Here is a 22,182-nt window from a genome sequence, read left to right on the forward strand (position 1 = left end):
TTACACTGCAGTCCATCTGAGAGAAGAAGTCTTAGTAGGAGAGGTCGGAGGAGTGTGGAGCAAGAGGCTGGTGTGGGTGCTGGTGTTCACAGTGCTGGGCAATCAGGAGGTCCTAGTCCCTAGAGGCTGCCCTCTGTCATGGGAGGACAGAATTCCCTTGTCTTCACCCTCCCTGGAGGCCTCCTTCATTCCACAGCCCCCAACACCCTGCCTCAGTTACCTTGGACTTGCTTTGAACAAAGAGTTTAACCGCCACAGTATGGCAGATGTAATCCTGGCTATACATGTCAGAAGGGTTTCTTTGTCATGAGCTGGCCCTAATTTCTACAGATGCCCTAATAAAATCAGAGTTTTGAGCACCAAGCATTTCAAGATATGGTGACTCTGGGAGGCTCTGTTTGGGCAGCCAGCTGGTCTCCCTCTGGGACTTCTCTCTGCGTCTCTCCACTTTCTACATTTGAAACAAATGCTTTCCAACTTCCCATTTCCCTTTCTGCTGGCATGAACTTACTAAGAGCAAATTTGAATTTATTCAGGGGTGTGCTCTTATTTAAACCCTGACAACTTGACCCTGCTCTTCACTCTGGCTTTCTTTCTCCTCTCCCCTGCTGTGGGCTGAACTATTTTCCTGAACAGATGAGGGCCTTTCCAGGTTCCAGCCCTTGACTCAGATCGTTACCTCTGCATGCCATGACCAAACCCGGCCACCCAGCCTCCCAGTGGGGAAACTGAGGCCCAGAGAGTACAGGAACTTGCCTACAGGACTAGGCATCCAAGCTGAATTTAATCCTCATATGTCTGACTCGTAGCTCGTTGCCCGTTTTTCTTTTTAAAAAAATTTTTATTATGGAAAATTTCAACTACATAAAATTACATATAAAGGTAGAAAGAGACATATCTCCTCACTTCAACAATTAAAATCTCATGGCTAATGAAAAAAACCTCCATTTCCACTGACCTCTACTCCTTATCTCAGATTGTTATACACATGTCACTTCATCTGTAATTATTTCAGAAACTCTCTTTTGTACTTCTTGTACTTCAACTTAAAAATTAATAAAGCCATGCATACATGTCTAGTTTAAAAATTAGACAGTACTAAAAAGAAATGCTTATAAAGGTTTGTAAAGAAAAAGCACTCCCAGGCCCACATTTTTGTAACCTCATGTCCTAGTCCCCAGCTGTTTGTCTGTTCAGAGCTTGCCCCATCTTTCTACAGATTTTTTGATTGCCTACAGCCATAGGCATTATTTATTGACTTCCTGGTGGACATATGAAGATTTACTGCTCTGACACTCCACCTCCCTTTCCCTTTATTTATTGGCTCTCTTGATAACTTTAAATAATAAAGCTGTATGTCTTGCTGTATCATTTATGGACAGTTTCTTTCTCACATTCACTTTTTCTCTTATAATTGCAGATGTTTTATATTCTAAGGTCAAAAGAGAAGATAGGAAACCAGTTTAATTACTAAACGACTTTAATGATGCCTGTGTGAAATACAGATCCTTTTTGCTAAGAATTACGATGGAAGTGCCCCTGATTGTGAGAAGCTGTGGGCAGAGAGCCAAATTGTTGCTTTATTTCTCAACTGAGCATCCTCAGGCCTGCAGAATAGTCAGCTGTTTGATCATTTTTCATGGTGCTAACCTCTCCAGGGTATGCCTGCACCACCCACATGCAACCATCTTGCCTCACCACCCACCATGTTTGAATTGTGATTCTAACACTGAGTAGCTTAGTTTTTTCTCTTGTCAAAGGGAGCAGCTTTATCTAGATAGTACCAGGCACACAATAATCCCTTAATAGATGTTTGTTGAATGAATAAGTGATACATGTTTAAAGAGCCAAACATGAAAAAGCAATGAGAAACCAGTTCACAAGCATCAGACTGGCAGACCTTTGGAAGTAGAGGATATGAAGGAGGGGGGCTTCATATTCTGTTTCTGGGAGGGTAAGTTTGTGTGGCCACTCTGGGGAGGCATTTGGCAATGTTGGCTAAAAGCTGATGATAGGCAGAGCCCATGCTGTTTCTAGGTACCAGCCTGGAGCCCAGTAGGAAACCCTTTCTTTTTTGGGGGGTGTTCTGTGGCTGCTTGTGGGATCCTAGTTTCCTGACCAGGGATTGAACCGGGGCTCTCAGCGGGGACAGGGAAGAATCATAACCACTGGGCAACCAGGGAATTCCCAGAGACCTTTTCTCTAGTGGGACAGGGAGGAAATACTTTAGGCTTTGTGGTCTTTGTTGCAAATCCACAACTCTGCCTGGGAGTGTGAAAGCAGCCAATTAGTATACAATTAGCACATGAACAGGTGTGACTGTGCTCCAGTAAGACTTTATTTACAGAATAGATGCTTGGCTGGACTTGGCCTGCCTGTAGTTTGCCCACCTCAGACCTAGAAAGAATCTCTCCAGTGTACATGAAGTTTGTGCCCCTCTTGTTTGTGACAGTCAACCGAAGCAACCTCTTTGGTTTGACAGTGAAGCAACCTCTGTCCATCGACAGAAAAATTCATAACCTATGATGTAAATACAATGAAATGCAACATGCATCAACAAGGACAAATCTCAAAATCAAAATGGAGAGTTAAGAAAGCAAGTTGCTTAAGGAAACAATATATAACAGTTAATTTCTTGTGTCAATTGGACTAGGCCATTTCATGCAAAGATGGGCACAATAAAGGACAGAAACAGCAAGGACCAAAGAGAAGCAGAAGAGATTAAGAAGCGGTGGCAAGAATACACAGAAGAATTGTTCAAAGGTCTTAATGACCTGGATAACCATGGAGAAGGCAATGGCACCCCACTCCAGTACTCTTGCCTGGAAAATCCCATGGATGGAGGAGCCTGGAGGGCTGCAGTCCATGGGGTCGCTAAGAGTCGGGCACGACTGAGTGACTTCACTTTCACTTTTCACTTTCATGCATTGGAGAAGGAAATGGCAACCCACTCCAGTGTTTGTGCCTGGAGAATCCCAGGGACGGGGGAGCCTGGTGGGCTGTCATCTCTGGGGTCGCACAGAGTCGGACACGACTGAAGCGACTTAGCTGCAGCAGCAGCAGCAGGCGGCAGCAGCAGCAGCAGTCACTTACCTAGAACTAGACATCCTGGAGTGTGAAGTTAAGTGGGCCTTAGGAAGCTTTACTATGAACAAAGCTAGTGGAAGTGATGGAATTCCAGCTGAGCTATTTCAAATCCTAAAAGATGTTGTTAAAATGCTGCACTCAATATGTCAGCAAATTTGGAAAACTCAGCAGTGGTCACAGGACTAGAAAATGTCAGTTTTCATTCCAATTCCAAAGAAGGGCAATGGTAAAGAATGTTCAAACTACTGTACAATTGCGTTCATTTCACATGCTATCAAGGTAATGCTCAAAATCCTTCAAGCTAGGCTTCAGTAGTATGGGAACTGAGAAATTTCAAATGTACAAGCTGGGTTTAGAAAAGAGAACAAATTGCCAACATGCATTGGATCATAGAAAAAGCAAGGGAATTCCAGAAAAACATCTACTTCTGCTTCATTGACTATACTAAAGCCTTTGATTTTGTGGATCACAACAAACTGTGGAAAATTCATAAAGAGATGGGAATATCAGACCACCTTACCTGCTTCCTGATAAACCTGTATGCAGGTCAAGAAGCAACAGTTCTAAGTGGACATGGAAAAATGGACTGGTTCAAATTTGGGAAAGGAGTACATGAAGGCTGTATATTATCACCTTGCTTATTTAATTTGTATGCAAAGTTGAGCTGTGAAATGCTGGGCTGGATGAAGCACAAGCTGGAATCAAGATTGATGGGAGAAATATCAACAACCTCACATATGCAGATGATACCATCCTAATGGCAGAAAGCTAAGAGGAACTAAAGAACCTCTTGATAATGGTGAAAGAGGAGAGTGGAAAAGCTGGCTTAAAACTCAACCTTCAAAAAACTAAGATCTTGGCATCCAGGTTCATCAATTCATGGCAAATAGATGGGGGAAAAATGGAAACAGTGGCAGATTTTATTTTCTTAGGCTCGAAAATCACTGTGGATGGTGACTGCAGCCACGAAATGGCTGATTCATGTCAATGTATGGCAAAAACCACTATAATATTGTAAAGTAATTAGCCTCCAATTAAAATAAATAAGTTAATTTTTTTTTAAATGCTTGCTCTTTGGAAGAAAAGCTATGAAAAACCTAGACTGCGTATTAAAAAACAGAGATATTGCTTTGCTGATAAAGGAGCATATAGTCAAAGCTGTGGTTTTTCCATTAGTCATGTATGGTTGTAAAATTTGGACCATAAAAAAGGCTGAGCACTAAAGAATTGATACCGTGGTGCTGGAGAAGACTCTTGAGAGAGTCCCTTGGATAGTGAGGAGATCAAACCAGTCAGTCTTAAAGGAAATCAACCCTGAATACTCTTTGAAAGGACTGATGCGGAAGTTGAAGCTCCAATACTTTGGCCACCTGATGGGACACATTGGAAAAGACCCTGATGGTAGGAAAGACTGAGGGCAGGAGGAGAAGGGAGCGACAGAGAATGAGATGGTTGGATGGCATCACTGAATCAATAGACATGAGTTTTGTAAACTCTGGGAGACAGTGGAAGACAGGGAAGCCTGGTGTGCTGCAGTCCGTGGGGTCACAAAGAGTTGGACATAGCAACCTAACAACAGCAACAAATGGTGCCAAGATGGCTCAGACGGTAAAGAATATGCTTGCAATGCAGGAGACCCAGGTTCAATCTCTGGGTTGGGAAGATCCCCTGAAGATGGGAATGGCTTCTCACCCCAGTATTCTTTTGTCTGGAAAATTCCATGGACAGAGAAGCCTGGCAGGCTCCAGTCCATGGGGTCACAAAAAGTTGGACATGACTGAGCGACTAATACGGTGCCCAGATATTTGGTCCAACATTACTCTAGATGAGATTAACATTTTAATTGGTGACTTTGAGTAAAGTGAGAGGACCTCATTCAATTAGTTGAAGACCTGAATAGAACAAAGACTGAGGTCCCGAGAGGAAGAAAGGATTCTACCAGCAGATGGCCTCTGGACTTGAACTGGAACAAAAGCTCTTTCCTAGGTGTCTAACCTGGAGAAGGCAATGGCAACCCACTTCAGTACTCTTGCCTGGAAAATCCCATGGACAGAGGAACCTGGTGGGCTGCAGTCCATGGGGTCGTTAGAGGTCGGACACGACTGAAGCGACTTAGCAGCAGCAGCAGCAGGTGTCTAACCTGTTGACATCTCGATTTTGGACTTCTAGCTTCATTATAGTGTGAGCCAATTCCTTAAAATGTTTCCCTGAAACATCCTGTTGATTCTGTTTCTCTGGAGAACCCTAATGCACAATGTAATACAATTGAATATAAAGTCTAAAATCATGCAGATAATCCTACAAATGATATATATATATACACACATAGTAAAATTGATAAAAGCATGGTGGGAATGATAAATGCCAAATGTAGAGGAGTGGTAGCCTCTGGAGAGGAGAATGGAATCAGGACAAAGCACAAAGGGGTTTCAGCTGTATCTGAAATCTTTGTGCGTTTTTAAAAAAAAGTCTGTAACAAATAACATTAAGGCGGACAATTTCAGATGCTGGGTATCCATTTTATATATTTGACATATTTTATAAATTAAGAAGAATGAGACAACACCACTAAACAACAAGGGAAAGAAAGTCAGTGCAGTGGCTGGCATGCCCATGCTCTTGAAGTGTAGAGCAAGAGTGGCTGGGACAACTGGGCAGAGGAGGCAGATCAGGGGTGGTGGGAGATGACCAGGTAGAGGGCAGTGGGGACCTCTAGAGCTCCAGAAGAGGCCTCTGGGCAGCAAGGATGAAGATGAGGCAGACTTGGCATGGGAGAGTGGGGCAGAGCAGTGCGGTCTGTGTGGGCGAGGCTGCGGTAGGTGGCTGCAGAGGCTTGGGCCAGCCACGTGGGTATGGTCACAGGTGCATGGGCTCTCCGAGGGGCACTTTGTGTTCACCTGGAGGAGGCTCTGCAGAAATATTAATAGTTATCCTCTACTTCCCTTTGACAAGAGTTGTTCCTGAGAGCTTGCCAACATCAGAGGAATTTGTGCTGCTCTGAAATACACTGGGGACTTGTTGAGGCTTAAACTGAATTGCAAGTTCTTCCCTGTTTCAGTGTGGCTGCTGGAGCAGATATTGTCGGCGCTCGGCCACATCCTCTTGGATTGTTTTTTCCACCATTTTCTGTGCTTGTGGGTTTCCTGTGCTTTCGCTTCCCATAGTCTGCACTTGGGACTCTTTTTGGAGCAGGGCCCTCAGGCCAGCAGAGCCCACTGTTCAGTTCCCTGGGCTAGTCCTTTGGGAATGACTGACAAGCATGGGGTGTGGAAGCCCAGCTCCCTCACTTGGGATTAGGACAACTTTGAGTGGAAATTCCCCTCCTGAGTTTCCCTGAAGCTGAGATGATTTGCTTGCTTGTTTCTCCCTCACAGGTTTTCCAGGAACACCTCTATAATATGCCACCTGCTAAGGAGTCCTAGACTTGGGTTCTGCCTCTAGGGCATCCATCTAAGACAAGCGTTCTTCTCATCCCAGAAACTCTCTGGGGTCAGGATACCTCAAGCTGTCTCATGGGCTGTTGGGCACATAGGCCATAGAATCAAACTACCCAAGTTGAAAGACTTGTCTCTATCACCTATTAGCTGTGTGACCTTGCAAAAGTTACTTAACTGTTCTGTGCTTCAGTTTACTCATCTTTATTTTATTTTTTAAGTTTTATTTTTTCATTGAAGTACAGCTGATTTATGAAGTGTTGTTTCAGCTGGACAGCACAGTATTTCAGTTGTATATACGTTTATATTCTTTTACATATAGTCTTTTTTATATATATTCTCTTACATACATATTGTCTTTCAGATTCTTTTCCCTTATAGGTTATTACAAAATACTGAGTAGAATTCCTTGTGCTATATCATAGTTCTAGTTTGTTACCTATTTTATATATAGTAGTATGTATATGTTAATCACAAATTACTAATTTATCCCTCCCCTCCCTATCCCCTTTGGTAACCATAAATTTGTTTTCTAAGTCTGTGAGTTGCCTTATCTTTATTATTATTATTTTTTAAATTGGAGATACAGTTCACATTTTATTCAGTTATCTGCCATATTATCCTTGAAACCATTAATAACCCCTCAATCACAAAAGAAGCAGGGGGAAAGACCTGGATTTTTGTGCAGAAGTCACTCTCTACCAAAAGCAATTCATAGTCTACCATGTTTCATGGCTGTGGTTTTCCCTGGAGCCTCTTTTCTGGGGGGAGCAGGGAGAGGGATCTGTTTCTCACAAATATTAGTTGAAAACAAATAACATGACATACTATATCACGGGAAAAAAACAACAAGGCCTAGTTCCTGGTGAAACTGCAACCAGGGCGGCCTTCAGGAAAGGATCCCTGCAGTCTCCTAGAGGCGACAGTCAATAACCCTTCTGCCCCAGCCAGTTAGTAATCGTAAGAGATAGCCAGGTGAATGAGAGAGGTAGTCATTAGCTGGAGGACCATGAGCTAGACTCTCTAGAACAGGAATGGCTGAGTGAGTCAGAACGGGAGGGACACATCTACAGAGGCTGGAGAAAAGTAATTAAGAATAGGAAAGGGTGGAAAGACACAGGTTTCCCACCCTGTAGGAGACCCACGGAAAGATGGGAGCCAAGGGCAGTCCTGTGCTTTTCTCTGAGACAGGTGTACACTGTACCGGTCCTGCAGTTTTCAAATAAAAACTGGAATGCTGCTGAAGCTAGCGCAAAGTGAAGTCGGAGTAAACACTGTGTGAGGCGATGGGACAGGTGTTAGGGTTGAAAACGAAGCTGTCTAAGCTGCCGTCCTGACCTGAAAGTGGCCGTCAGACCTGCACGCCACAGAGCACTGTGTCGGAGGCCCGAGTGAAAGGAGACACCACTTCTGGCTGGGAGGGCAGAAACGGCATTCTCCAATCCTTTCTTCTGGATTCCTAACATGTCCTCTGTGTCACTGCTCAGCCCACCCCATTCCAGGCACTTGTTTGTCTTCCTTATCTTTCTCTGTAATGTGAAATGGAAGCCTGAGAGAAGATCCTGCCTCACAGGTGTCCAATAACTGGGTGGAATTGATGTGCTGTGGAGGCCTCACTCTATTTTGGATCAAGTGGGTAGAAAAAAATTGGAGGAAAGGTGAGCTGATAAGATGGTGGTGGTTAAGGGTAAGGTGTTTTAATCAGAAGGTATCTCAAGGGTATCTCAAACTTAGTATGTGGCTTAAAGCAGGTGACAGGGAGAATGTCAGTGCAGCCAAGGACCACAGGAAGGTAGCTGGGAGCGCTTTGCCAAATACGTTAGTCTGCATAATTAGAAAGCTAAAATCTTTTTCTACTATCTACTTAACTTTAACTAGAGCTGACGAGGGAATCATGAATAACTAGAGGGCCTTAACTTTCTAGAAACTAGGAACATCAAGTAAACACAGCACCCCTCAAAAAAGATGAGGCTGAATATCAAAGTATAGAGAAAGCTTTTGAATATCTTCTTTTCTCCCCCTAGGAACTTTATATGCTATATTCTCTCTCTTTTTAATTAATTAATTAATTTTAAATTTTTTTTAAAACTGAAGTATAGTTGGTTAAAAACATTATATTAGTTTCAAGTGTACAATAAAGTGATTCAGTTTTTTTTGGGTATCTTAAGTTTGTTTTTGGCATTTTGGTCTAAAAGCAATCAAGTAATAGAGAGATGCCATTCCGAAAAGGAACGTCTGTAGGAACCAGAGCAGTTGGGTCCACGTATTTGTGATGCCTTTAGACTTGCACAATACAATGGCATACAAGGACACTCCCACAAGAATCATCCAGGCAAGCCAACACCAACCATGCACGAGGGTGTGATGATGCTTCAGCGAGTACTGAGTGAAGGGCCCAGGGGTCCCAGGCTCTGATAAGGAGTACTCTCAGGCCAGAAGACCATCCACGTGTAATAGCCAAAAGAAAGGATGATGACAGTAACCCAGAAGAGACGGATCCTCTGGAAGTAGGCCTCATCTCCTCTCGACTTCCCCATCGCTGCAGAGCACATCATGGGATGCCTGGCAGGCCACTGGCAGTGTGCGGGGAGATAAAGCTGTGAGTTGCCTTATCTTTAAAAGGGGGATTATAAAAGTGTGGGCCACATAGAGTTGTTGTCAGGTCAAATGGCTTGAGAGATGCAAGAACCTCAGAACAAATTCTGGCATATGGTAAGTGAAGTGAAGTCACTCAGTCTGTCCTACTCTTTGCGACCCCATGGACTGTAGCCTACCGGGCTCCTCCGTCCATGGGATTTTCCAGGCAAGAATACTGGAGTGGGTTGCCATTTCCTTCTCCAGGGGAACTTCCTGACCCAGGGATCAAACCCAGGTCTCCCACATTGTAGGCAGACGCTTTACCATCTGAGCCACAAGGGAAGCCATATGGTAAATGCTCAATAAACATTAGCTTTGTTACCCTCCACTAGAACTTAAGGGCAATCAGGAATTAATATGCTTTGCCCCTGAACCTGGGTCTGAACACCCAGGCTAATTTAATGAAGGAGATAAACCCTTCTCTGTTATATGGACATAAAATCTCAATTTATTACGATGGTGTAGGATGGGCAGGTCAGTAGATTGGCAGGGTGGATGTGGCTAATAGTCTATTGAAAGAACTATAGAAGAATCCTCACCCTTCCTTTGCCTGAGATCCCACCTCACCTTCTAACCCCGGGGTTGGTTGAGGAGCAGGAAGGTGGGTTTGGATTCCATGTCCAGGAATGGGATTTGATAGGGAGACAATTAGAGAAGGGCACCAGCAAAAAAGAGAGGACAGAACTTAAAGTATTACATTTGAAATAGGAAATCAAGGTTCCAGTCCTGGCTCTGGCCTTTACCAGGCACGTATTTCTCACCTCGAAGTCTCAGTTTCCCCATCGGTAACAGGAGGTAATTACGCTGGATCTGACTCCACAGAGAGGCTGTGAGGATCTATGGAGACAGCAGAGAACTGCTGTGCACTGATTCCTACAGATGGCTCCAAAGCAAGTGTTAGGAGAGCAGGGCCATTGCACAGCCCAGATTATCTTTGGAAATCCCTTAGGAGGGCTCTATTTGGGGCAACTGACAACCAACACATCCAGGACAGCCAGGGTTTTTCTCCAGATGAGATAGCTGATTTAGAAGAAGAGCTATGCTATCTGGAAAGTTCCTCTCTTGAAACACCACATCCTGCTCAGCAAGGTAGAACCCTCTCAGCAGGAGCTGCGGTGGGAACTAAGCCTGTGGAAGAGGAAGCAAATTCGTCTCCTGCTCAGTACAGGGCACATCCTCATGGAGGGAGAAGAAGGCCAGCACCAGTTAAAAGGGGTTTGTCTCTCCCTGCACTGATTAAGGTGCAGGACACGTGGGGCCTTAGGGCAGGAAGTGGAGCGCTGAGCTCTGCTGCCTCTCACACTGGAGGCTGAGGCCCTGCAGATTGCTTTGCCTATGGCTTGCAGGAAACCTCAACTCAGACATTTCATGTTGCAGTTTTAGAATGCAAAGGGCTCTTGGAGATCACGCAAGATGAAGAACCAAGGCACGGAGAGGTGTGATGGCTGGTCCCTCTGCTCTTTAGTGACCATAGCAAGGACTCATGGGATAAACATGGCCTTGATCAGAGAGACAGGACTTCAAACCCTGTCTTTGTCACCTGTGGATGTGTGATGTTCTAAAGGCCCCTGTTTGTAGAATGGGAATAAGGAAACTTTCTCCCCAGAGTACCAAGAGGACTAAACCACGTGCATGTGTAACAGAATGTTAAATTGTCTGAGCCCAGATGGGAAGCTGCTCACTCCTCTTTCAGTGCCCGGAGGTTCACCTGCCCCAGCAGCAAAGGCAAGACCCTGTGACAGGTGTGACAGCCTGGGCTCCACTGAGAGGGGTTTACCAGAGGGCACCTTTGGGGGTGGGGTTGCCGTGGGGGCACCAGCAGAGGAGAGGCCTCTCCCTGCAGCTAGTCCTGCAGAGGGGGAGGGGCATCTCAGAAGAGCTAAGAGAAACGTCCTCAGGAGAAGAAACCTGGTTTAAACTCCAGCCACACCCAGACATTGTGAAGCCACCTTATAACAGTGTCTCTCAAGGAAGAACCTTTCTGCCTTCCTTTCCTCTCCTTCCTTCCTGCTTACACACTGACTGCATTAGAAACAGCAGCGGGGAGGGCAGGGCGGGGCCGGGGGTTGCCTACCTGGGAGGAGGGAAAACGTGGGTCCATGGGTTGAATAATATATTGACCAGTCACATTGTTTACTGGATTGAGACAGTGTTTTGGGACTTAAAATAAGCATGGAATTTTTAATTACCTATAAGTGATCAGAAAAATCCTGAGACCATTCATGTTTTCAACAAGGGGCAGGAGACAGCATGTACCTCCCACTGAATACATTGAAAGGGACCTTGGAAGAGGTCCCTTTCAAACCAAAGCTGCTTTTGTAAGCGGACCTCAAGAGGCCGCTTTAACACACAGTTGACACCCATCACACACCCTGCACTATGCTTCGGCACACGGCAGGCTCTCAACAATGTGCGGATTCATTTATTCCCTCCTCATCCCTCTTGGCTCTCCAGGTCCTAGAGGCCAAGAATTTTGACCCTTTAATATCCGAACTCCATAGTGCCTGGTGCAGAGTAGACCCATCAATGCCTGATGAATGAACAGAATAAAAGTGAGTTCTGTGCCAGCTCCACAGCAGCCACCATGACAAAGGTTACACTGTGGAGCCTGCTGCTGAGGAAGGGGGTGGGGCCAGCACACGCCGTTATTGCTAAGATTCTGTACTTACATGTGACACTAATTATACCCGCAGGCTGAGGAGCTGCAGCCTAATCTCTGACACTGACAGGGCGTTTTCCCCACTCATATTATTCTCCTTCAGTTTCAAAAGAGTTGGGGCCGTGATGGCAGGTGTAATTCTGTCTGTCCTTTTGTAGATGAGAAGATGAAGGTGGAGAGACTGGGGACCCAGGCAAAGTCTTTGGTGAGCTGAGAGCAGATGGGACTCAGGACACCTACTGCAAACTCAAGCTCTCATCTAAAACCCAAAGCCACAGAAAATGCAACTGAAAGAGAAAAGGAGGAGGTGGTTTCTCCCACCACAAATGGAAGCAGGAGAGAATAAGAACAGACTTGCTAGATAACAATATGCAAAGTCTTGGGGCAAAGTGCAATTTTATGGTTGACTTATAATCCTCAGGAAATTGGGAGCTGTCATGAAAATCCTGACATGAACGGACTGACTGAGGGGCGGTATGAAGTGTGTGGCTGGCCTCTCTGGATCAGAGTGGCTCTAGCAATGAAGGGATGATTATAGGCATCAAGAACTTGGCACAAATCAGATTTTGCAGCTGGGTGACTAGGAGTTCAAGCCAGTTCCTAGACGGCCCAGAAGGTGGCGCCACTTGCCAAGATAATCTGGTCAAAGACAGCAGCCTGAGACCCCGCCCGCCCTCCGCCCCCAGCCCCGCCTACAAGGGAGTCCCTAGCCGCTCTAATTTGGCCTAGAGTCTACTGTTGGATTTCTGTCACAGAGTGAGATGCTTTTCAGACACCAAGGGTGCATCTCTGATTCAATTCAGTTCAGTCGCTCAGTTGTGTCCAACTCTTTGCGACCCCATGAACTGCAGCACGCCAGGCTTCCCTGTCCATCACCAACTCCCAGAGCTCGCTCAAACTCATATCCATCCAGTCGGTGATGCCATCAACCATCTCATCCTCTGTCGCCCCCTTCTCCTTTTGCCTTCAATCTTTCCCAGTATCGCCAAAGGATTGCAGTTTCAGCTTCAGCATCAGTCCTTCCAACGAATATTCAGGACTGATTTCCTTTAGGATGGACTGATTGGATTTCCTTGCAGTCTAAGGGACTCTCAAGAGTCTTCTCCAACACCACGGTTCAAAAGCATCAATTTTTTGGTGCTCAGCTTTCTTTATAGTCCAACTCTCACATCCATACACGACTACTGGAAAAACCATAGCTTTGACTAGACTGACCTTTGTCAGCAAAGTAGTGTCACTGTTTTTTAATGTACTGTCTAGGTTGGTCATAGCTTTTCTTCCAAGAAGCAAGCATCTTTTAATGTCATGGCTGCAGTCACCATCTTCACTGATTTTGGAGCCCAGAAAAATAAAGTCTGTAACTGTTTCCATTGTTTCCCCATCTGTTTGCCATGGAGTGATGGGTCCGGATGCCATGATCTTAGTTTTCTGAATGTTGAGTTTTAAGCCAACTTTTTCACTCTCCTCTTTCACTTTCTTCAAGAGGCTCTTCAATTCCTCTTCCCTTTCTGCTATAGGGTGGTGTCATTTGCATATCTGAGGTTATTGATATTTCTCCCAGCAATCTTGATTACAGCTTGTGCTTCATCCAGCCCAGCATTTCGCATGATGTACTCTGTATATAAGTTAAATAAGCAGGGTGACAATATACAGCCTTGATGTACTCCTTTCCCGATTTGGAACCAGTCTGTTGTTCCATGTCCAGTTCTAACTGTTGCTTCTTGACCTGCATACAGATTTCTCAAGAGGCAGGTCAGGTGGTCTGGTATTCCCATCTCTTTAAGAATTTTCCACAGTTTGTTGTGCTCCACACAGTCAAAGGCTTTGGCATAGTCAATAAAGCAGAAGTACATGTTTTTCCAGAACTCTCTTGCTTTTCCGATGCCCCCACGGATGTTGGCAATTTGATCTCTGCTACCTCTGCCTTTTCTAAATCCAGCTTGAACATCTGGAAGTTCACAGTTCATGTACTGTTGAAGCCTGGCTTGGAGAATTTTGAGCATTATTTTCTAGCGTGTGAGATGAGTGCAATTGTGTGGTAGTTTGTAAATTCTTTGGCATTGCCTTTCTTTGGGATTGGAATGAAAACTGACTTTTTCCAGTCCTGTGGCCACTGCTGAGTTTTCCAAATTTGCTGGCATATTGAATGTAGCGCTTTCACAGCATCATCTTTTAGGATTTGAAGTAGCTCAACTGGAATTCCATCATCTCCACTAGCTTTGTTTGTAGTGATGCTTCCTAAGGCCCGCTTGACTTCACATTCCAGGATGTCTGGCTCTAGGTGAGTGATCACACCAGCGTGGTTATTTTGGTCATGAAGATCTTTTTTGTACAGTTCTGTATTCTTGCCACCTCTTCTTAATATCTTCTGCTTCTGTTAGGTGCATACCGTTTATATCCTTTATTGTGCCCATATTTGCATGAAATGTTCCCTTGGTATCTACAATTTTCTTGAAGAGATCTCTAGTCTTTCGCATTCTAGTGTTTCCCTCTATTTCTTTGCATTGATCACTGAGGAAGTCTTTCTTATCTCTGCATTCAAATGGGTATATCTTTCCTTTTCCCCTTTGCCTTTAGCTTTTCTTCTTTTCTCAGCTATTTGTAAGGCCTCCTCAGACAACCATTTTGCCTTTTTGCATTTCTTTTTCTTGGGGATGGTCTTGATCACTGCCTCCTGTACAATGTCATGAATCTCCATCCATAGTTCTTCATGCACTCTGTCTATCAGACATAATCCCTTGAATCTATTTGTCACTTGCACTGTGTAATTGTAAGGGATTTGACTTAGGTCATACCTCAATGGCCTAGTGGTTTCCCCTACTTTCTTCAATTTAAGTCTGAATTTGGCAATAAGGAGTTCATGATCTGAGCCACAGTCAGCTCCTGGTCTTGTTTTTTTCTGTATAGAACTTCTCCTTCTTTGGCTGCAAAGAATATAATCAATCTGATTTTGGTATTGACCATCTGGTGATGTCCACGTGTAGAGTCTTTTCTTGTGTTGTTGGAAGAGGGTGTTTGCTATGACCAGTGCATTCTTTTGGCAAAACTGTTAACCTTTGACCTGCTTCATTTTGTACTACAAGGACAAATTTGCCTGTTACTCCAGGTATCTCTTGACCTCCTACTTTTGCATTCCAGTCCCTTATAATGAAAAGGACATCTTTCTTGGGTGTTAGTTCTAGAGTAGAAGGATGTGAGCTCACCTTCTCCTGCGAGAACTCCAAAATTACAACTCGCTGCTGAACAACCATTGACAGGAGAATGTTGGATCCCACCAAAAACAGATACCCCATGTCCAATGGCACAGGAGAAGCCCCAGCAGAACAGTAGGAGGGGCAAAAATCACGTTTAGAATCAAGTCCCATACCTGCCAGAGACACTCGGAGGGCTCAAACAAAGCCTTGTACATACCAGGAGACCCCACAGAGATTGAGCCAGACCTGCCTTTGAGTGCTTGAGTGTCTCCTGTGGAGGTATGGGTCAGCAGTGGCCTGCCGCAGTGGGCAGGGGTTCTGGGTGCAGCAGATCTGGGTGTGGCATAAGCCCTCTTGGAGGAGGTTGCCATTAACCCCACCATAGAGCTGCCAGAACTTACACAAGACTGGGGAAACAGACTCTTGGAGGGCACTAATAAAATCTTGTGTGCACCAGGACCCAGGAAGAAGAGCAGTGACCCCACAAGAGACTGACCCAGACTTGCCTGTGAGTGTCCAGGAGTCTCAGAAAGGAGGCGTGGGTCAGTGGTGGCCTGCTGCAGGGTCAAGGGTACTGAGAGTGGTAGCGGGTGCCTGGGACCTTTTGAAGGAGGTCGCTATTATCTTCATTATCTCCAAACACCATAGTCAGACAACAGAGAGGGAACACAGCCCTGTGCATCAACAGAAAATTGGATTAAAGATTTACTGAACAAGGCCCCGCCCATCAGAACAACATTCCCCCCCCCCCCCCACCTCCCATCAGGAAGCTTCCATAAGCCTCTTATCCTTATCCATCAGAGGGCAGATAGAATGAAAAGCACAATCAAAGAAAACTAATCAAACTGATCACATGGACCACAGTCTTGTCTAACTCAAAGAAACTATGAGCCATGCCAAATAGGGCCATCCAAGACAGATGGATCATGGTGGAGAGTTCTGACAAAACGTGGTCCACTGGAGAAGGGAATGGCAAACCACTTAAGTATTCCTGCCTTGAGAACCCCATGAACAGTATGATAAGGTAAAAAGATATGACACTGAAGGATGAACACCCTGGATAGGTTCCCAATATGCTATTGGAGAGGAGTGGAGAAATAACTCCAGAAAGAATGAAGAGATGGAGCCAAAGCAAAAACAACGCTCAGTTGTGAATGTAACTACTGATGTAAGTAAAGTCCGATGCTATAAAGAGCAATATTGCATAGAAACCTGGAATGTAAGCTCCATGAATCAAGGTAAATTGTAAGTGGTCAAACAGGAGATGGCAAGAGTGAACATCAACATTTTAGGAATCAGTGAACTAAAATGGACTGGAATGGGTGAATTTAACTCAGATGGCCATTATATCTACTACTTGGGCAAGAATCACTTAGAAGAAATGGAGTAGCCCTCATAGTCAACAAAAGAGTCTGAAATGCAGTTCTTGGGTGCAATCTCAAAAATGACAGAATGACCTTTGTTCATTTCCAAGGCAAACCATTCAATATCACAGTAATCCAAGTCTGTGCCCCGACCAGTAATGCTGAAGAAGCTGAAGTTGAATGGTTCTATGAAGACCTAAAGACCTTCTAGAACTGACACCCATAAAAGATATCCCTCTCTGATTGCTGCTGCACAACTGCTAATTCCTTCATCCTGCAGTACTGAAGAGTTGGCTGAGCAGATGGTACTGGGAAGGCCTTACAATCCAAGCAGTTATTATCATTTTAATCACTACACACAGTGACATAAATTACCACTACAGTTAATTGAGCACGTGCCTGGCTAGACACTAAGCTAAATGCTTTCAGTGAATTATTTAATTCCCATGACAATCCTGTAGGGTATATATTATTATCCACATGTTACAGATGAGGATGTGTTGAAATTCAGAGAGGCCAATAAATTTGTTTTCCATCACAAGTCCAGTCAATTGCAAAGTCAAATTTGAATGCAGTTCTTTTTGGACTCTGTAGCTTGTACCGTGAATCACTGTGAGGCACTGTTTCCTTCTGTCCTCCTCCCTCTCTCCTCCGCTCTCTCTGTGCCTGGCATTGTCCCAGGGGTTAGATTCAGGACCTGTTGGACTAAACCTCTGCTCTTGGGGATGAATGACAGCAGTGGGCCATGGGAGCGTGATTCCCATCTGAGAACAGGAAAAAATATTCACTTGCATCCAGGACCACCTTTAGGTCAGGCATGATGCTGGGGGGTGTTCAAGCTGGAAATTCCAGGTGTCTATTGGTTACATTTAATCTGGGTTTTTGTGATCATGGATCAGGTGTGGGCTCTGTGCTCTCTCAGTAAGCCAATTTCTCCCCTCACTGCCAGTTAGCAAGACCTTCAATATATTCTGGCAGGTGTGTGTGTGGGGGGCGGGGGGGGCGGGTCAGTAAAACTGATTCATCAGTACTGGAGCACAGGCACCACTTGACCCTTGAAAATGAAGCAGGTGGCCAACATATGCTGAACAGTCCTATCCCAGCCGGCCAACTAGCATAGCCACGAAAGATTAGGGAACCAGGCTGATGGGAGGGCAGTTTCTTCTCTTAGGCGTCCTCCATGGCTTGGGGATAATGAGGAACAGTAACAGAAGGTCTAGGGCCAAGGCTTGGGAGATCAGAGAATTTCACCCTCTCATGTTGTAAGTGTGATTTCACTTGGAGTGAAATGGGTTTGCTGCAGGGCACACAGCCCGTTAGCTCTGAAGTGAAGACAGACGTGGGAGTCACCCGTACTTGGTGTCCATGGAATGAAGTAGAATCTGACCTATTACCTGTGTGTCTGCAAGATGTCAGTTTGACCCAATCTCATTTAACAGTTGAGGAAACTGAGGTTCAGAGATGTGGAATAACTTGTCCAAGATCATACAGCAACTTAGTGACATTTACTGTGTTTCTAATATATAAATATAAAAACTCTTCTGGGTTCTCTGTACCATGTGTGTGGTTTCATACACCACACAGATTTGGAATCTGATTTCAAGTGCAAAAGGAAGTGAGGGTGAAATGAATTAGGTGCAGAAATATTGACATTTCTGGAACCTTTAAATGACATTTGAGGAAACAGGATAAAATGTTGGAAATTAAGACTGTAATGTGATAAAAACAATAGCTGATGTTATGGGTTGAACTGTGTACCAGCCAAAAGATATGCTGAAGTATCTGTAAATGCAACCTTATTTGTAAATATGAGGCTTTTACAGATGCAATCAAGATGAGGTCATTAGGGTGGACCCTAGGCCAGTGTGACGTGGTGTCCTTATAAGAGGGAATATTGGACACAGAAACACAGGGAAAAGGAAGTTAGAGACTGAAATAATACATCTACAAGCCAAGGAAGGTCAAGGACTGCAGGCCTCCACCAGAAAGTAGAAGAAGACTTGGAACAGATCCTCCCTTAGAGACCTTGCTCTTGCTGCTGCTGCTAAGTCGCTTCAGTCGTGTCCGACTCTGTGAGACCCCATAGACGGCAGCCCACGAGGCTTCCCGTCCCTGGGATTCTCCGGGCAAGAACACTGGAGTGGGTTGCCATTGAGACCTTAGGAGGAACCAACTCCCCTGACACCTAGATTTCCAACTCCAGCCCCATAAGTGGGAGAGAGTCCCTTTCTGTTGTTTAAGCCACCCTCTCTGTGGTGCTTCCTTATGGCAGCCAGCAAACAAGTATAATGGAAAACCTCTTATTAAGTAGTTACTTTGCGGGTCATGTCTCTCTGTCGATTTAATCAATATTCATTGTGTATCTACTATGTGCTAGGCACTGTCTAGGGTGCCAGAGAAAGATCAGGGAGTAGAGAGGCAGGAAGTCCCTGCCTTCTGGAAGCTTCTGGTTCCCTGCGTTATCTCCCAGAATTCTCACAATTCTGTGAAATAGGGTCATCCCCCTCACCTTGAGATAAGGGCCTCATATTAGGGAAGGACAAAGTCGGGCCTGGTCTCTGTCACTCTGTTCCACTCATTTACAGAGAGGTGCACGACTGATTCCTGGGGGGAGAAGGTGAGACAGGCAGGGGTGTGGGGCCCCAGCATTTCTGAGATCAGAGTCCTGCTTCCCAAACAAACCACGCCTTGGCCCAGCCTGGAGAGCCCTGCGTAGCCACATGTGAGGCAGAGATCTCGACTTGCCAGCTCTGTCTCCAAGTCCCCTCTTCCCCCACTGAGGTCAGGCTGCTCAGGAGGCCCAGTTTGGGCAGAGGATGTAAAACCCTGGGCCTGACCGCAGGCAGCTGCAGTTAAGAGCTGGGCCGTGGTACGGTCACCTGAATACAAACGTTCACAGTGTATCAGCGACCACCAGTGTTGCTCTGCGATCCTGGTGGGGGGCGGACAGAGACAAGGCCTCCGCATGATCGCATCTGAACCAAGAGGCAAGGTCAATGCTCTCCAACCACATAAACTCAATGGGCTCCTTCCAGCCAGTGCTGTGAGGGACTGCTGTTTACTCACAAGGGCTCTAGGCCTACTGCACCCTGTCCTCTGGGTCCAAACTGTAAGTTACCCCATCATCCAAGAGCCCCTGGTTCCTGACAGCATCAGATACAGAACAAGTCCTTACTCTTAACTTCCTCCAAATTGCCCAGTACAAGCCTACACCTCACAACAAGCTCCTTGCAATCCCTCTTCCTGAGATGTCCCAGGTTCCCTCAGAGTGTTTCTCTCCTGCTTCAGCAAGCGATACACCTGACTTTGTCCCCCTATCTGTGTACTCTTAGTGGTCAGCCTGGCTGTAACTGGTGCCTGCCTCGCTCTCAGACCCAGGTCCTTCGGGGTCAGCACAGGGGGCTCCTCCCACTGGGCGTGGCCTCTCCTCCCAGGAAGAACCCTCAGCACTTCAAGGGGCCCCGTGGACCTAGGTGTGGTGGCAGCCATCACCCCTGCAAGGGAGACTGTGGCTCCACCCCGCAGTCTGTGGAAGCCTCTGATGTAGGAGAGCGTTTTCCAAGGAGCACCCCTCTCTCCTCCCCCATAGGCTCCCACCGGAGCTCCTCAGCTCCATTCAGATAAAGAGGTTCTGCCTTCAGGGCCGACTGCTCAGCACATTTTTCTAAGCATTAAAAAATCACTGAAGAAGAAAAATAGAAATCCCTGGGGGGCCGCACCATTCCCCGACAGCCAAGCTATTAAACTTTCAAGTCCCAGTACTGAGCGGCCTGACAGCTGGAAGGCGCCCAGCCTAATGTGTCCTCGCTAAAGCAGTTCGTTCCAGTTAGAGCAAGCTTGGGTAAGGATCAATCACTGTTTCTGGCAGTTCCTCCCAAATTAGAAGAGGAAGAAAAGCAGAGAAAAAGGAGGCATATCCCAGAGTTTAATCTCCTCTCAGAGAAGGGCTCTCACTGACTATGACTCCATCTTATCAAACAGTAGGCACTCAGGGGATCACTGGCCCGTCTACTCTTCAGGATCTTGGGTCTCTTATTTATTATTTTTTTGAAAAGTCTTTATTGAATTTGTTACACTATTACTTCTGTCTTATGTTTTGGTTTTTTGGCTGTGAGGCCTGTGGGAACTTAGCTCCCCCATGAGGGATCGAACCTTCACCCCATGCATTGGAAGGTGAAGTCTTAACCACTGGACCACCAGGGAAGTCCCTGGGGTCTTTTAAATGAGTTTAATAGGAGGCTTTTCATAATTTTTGGGGGGCAGCCAACACTGAGTTGGTCCTGACTAGAACACTAACTCCCAGAGAAACTGCATCTCTGTGGGCCTCAGTTTCTTTGTCTATAAAGTGGGTGTTAATGGCCTGAATTGCGCCCCCCTCTCCAACGTGCATGTTGAAGTCCCAACCCCTAGCACCTCAGAATGTGACTGCATTTGAAAAGGGCTTTTAAAAAGGAGATTAAGTTAAAATGAGGTGGTGGTAGTCTGATATAAGTGGGTCCTTATAGGAAGAGGAAATTTGGACACAGGTCTCCAGTACTCTTGCCTGGAAAATCCCATGGATGGAGGAGCCTAGTAGGCTGCAGTCCATGGGGTCGCTAAGAGTCAGACACAACTGAGTGACTTCACTTTCACTTTTCACTTTCATGCATTGGAGAAGGAAATGGCAACCCACTCCAGTGTTCTTGCCTGGAGAATCGCAGGGACGGGGGAGCCTGATAGGCTATAGTCCATGGGGTCGCAAAGAGTCGGACACGACTGAGTGACTTTTTACTTTACTTTACTATAGAGGGAAGACCATGTGAAGACGCAGGGAGAAGACAGCCACCTGTCAGGCAAGGAGTGAGGCTTCAGAGGGAACAATCCTGCAGACACCTTGACCTCGGACTTTCAGCCTGCAGTACTGTTAGAAAACAAGTTTCTGTCGTTTAAGCCACCCAGTATCACCCAGTCTGTGGTAATTTTCTATGGCGGCCCTGGCAGACTGATCAAGTGGGCATGCCTCCATTTTTCTGGGTGACACAGACACTGTTGAGAGAATCCACTGACAGTGAATAAAGCTCCTGGTAGTATCTGCTGGTGTCACACTGATGAAGGCGCTACGTGAGCGGCGCAGAGTGACGGAGCACACAGTTCATCTCCATGGGTTTTATCAGAGAGCAGGGTTCTTGGGAGGGAATCGTATAGAACTCCCAGGGCACCTATGCCCGCTCCAGAGGGCAGCTGGTACCTGGGTGAACCACCTGGCAAGTGGGGGTTGCCCAGGGGTGCCCCCTGCAGCGAAGGCCTGGCCTGGCTGGTTCTGGGTGAGCTGCCAGGTACCTATGGGAGCTAAAATCCCATCAGGTGCAATTCACTCTGCAGGCAGTGCTTCTGGGGACAGGCCAGGAACCTGTTTTCCTTGTCTCATTCACACTTCACAGCCACACATGGGCAAAGAGCCTTTCCACCTTTATTAGGAACATAAACCAGCACTAGTAAGTTAAGAGTCACATCCCTCCCCAAGTAACAATCAATTTGTTTATCAAATAACCTTCCTCCTCAGAGTTAGCTGGGAACAGGCCTGAGCAGTGGGCCCTTACCTGAAGTGGTCAGAGATGATGAAGAAATAACACAATTAAAGGCTGGGGGTGAGGCCTGGAAGTACTTTGCTCAGCCAGGGAGGGCAAGGGAGGGTGGGGCCTGGGTGCCGGGAGAGGGGCCTCTGTCCTTGGTGCTGGGAGACACAGCTCCAGCAGGTGTGGGCGGCGAGGGTTCTTTGCCTCGGGTGAAACTTTGCCCAGCGTCTGCTGAGAAGGGGGCCTTTTAAA

The 22,182-nt window shown here is 46.0% G+C and overlaps 1 protein-coding gene and 1 pseudogene across 1 annotated transcript in view; both read right to left on the bottom strand.

Annotated features, from left to right (window-relative positions):
• The window catches only part of BFSP2 (beaded filament structural protein 2), a 77,238-nt gene that overhangs the window by 41,178 nt on the left and 13,878 nt on the right, over positions 1-22,182 (bottom strand). The window lies entirely within an intron of this gene.
• On the bottom strand, positions 8,685-9,058 carry LOC113897337 (annotated as a pseudogene).

The sequence above is a fragment of the Bos indicus x Bos taurus genome, chromosome 1 (assembly GCF_003369695.1).
Source record: "Bos indicus x Bos taurus breed Angus x Brahman F1 hybrid chromosome 1, Bos_hybrid_MaternalHap_v2.0, whole genome shotgun sequence".
Lineage (NCBI taxonomy): Eukaryota > Metazoa > Chordata > Mammalia > Artiodactyla > Bovidae > Bos > Bos indicus x Bos taurus.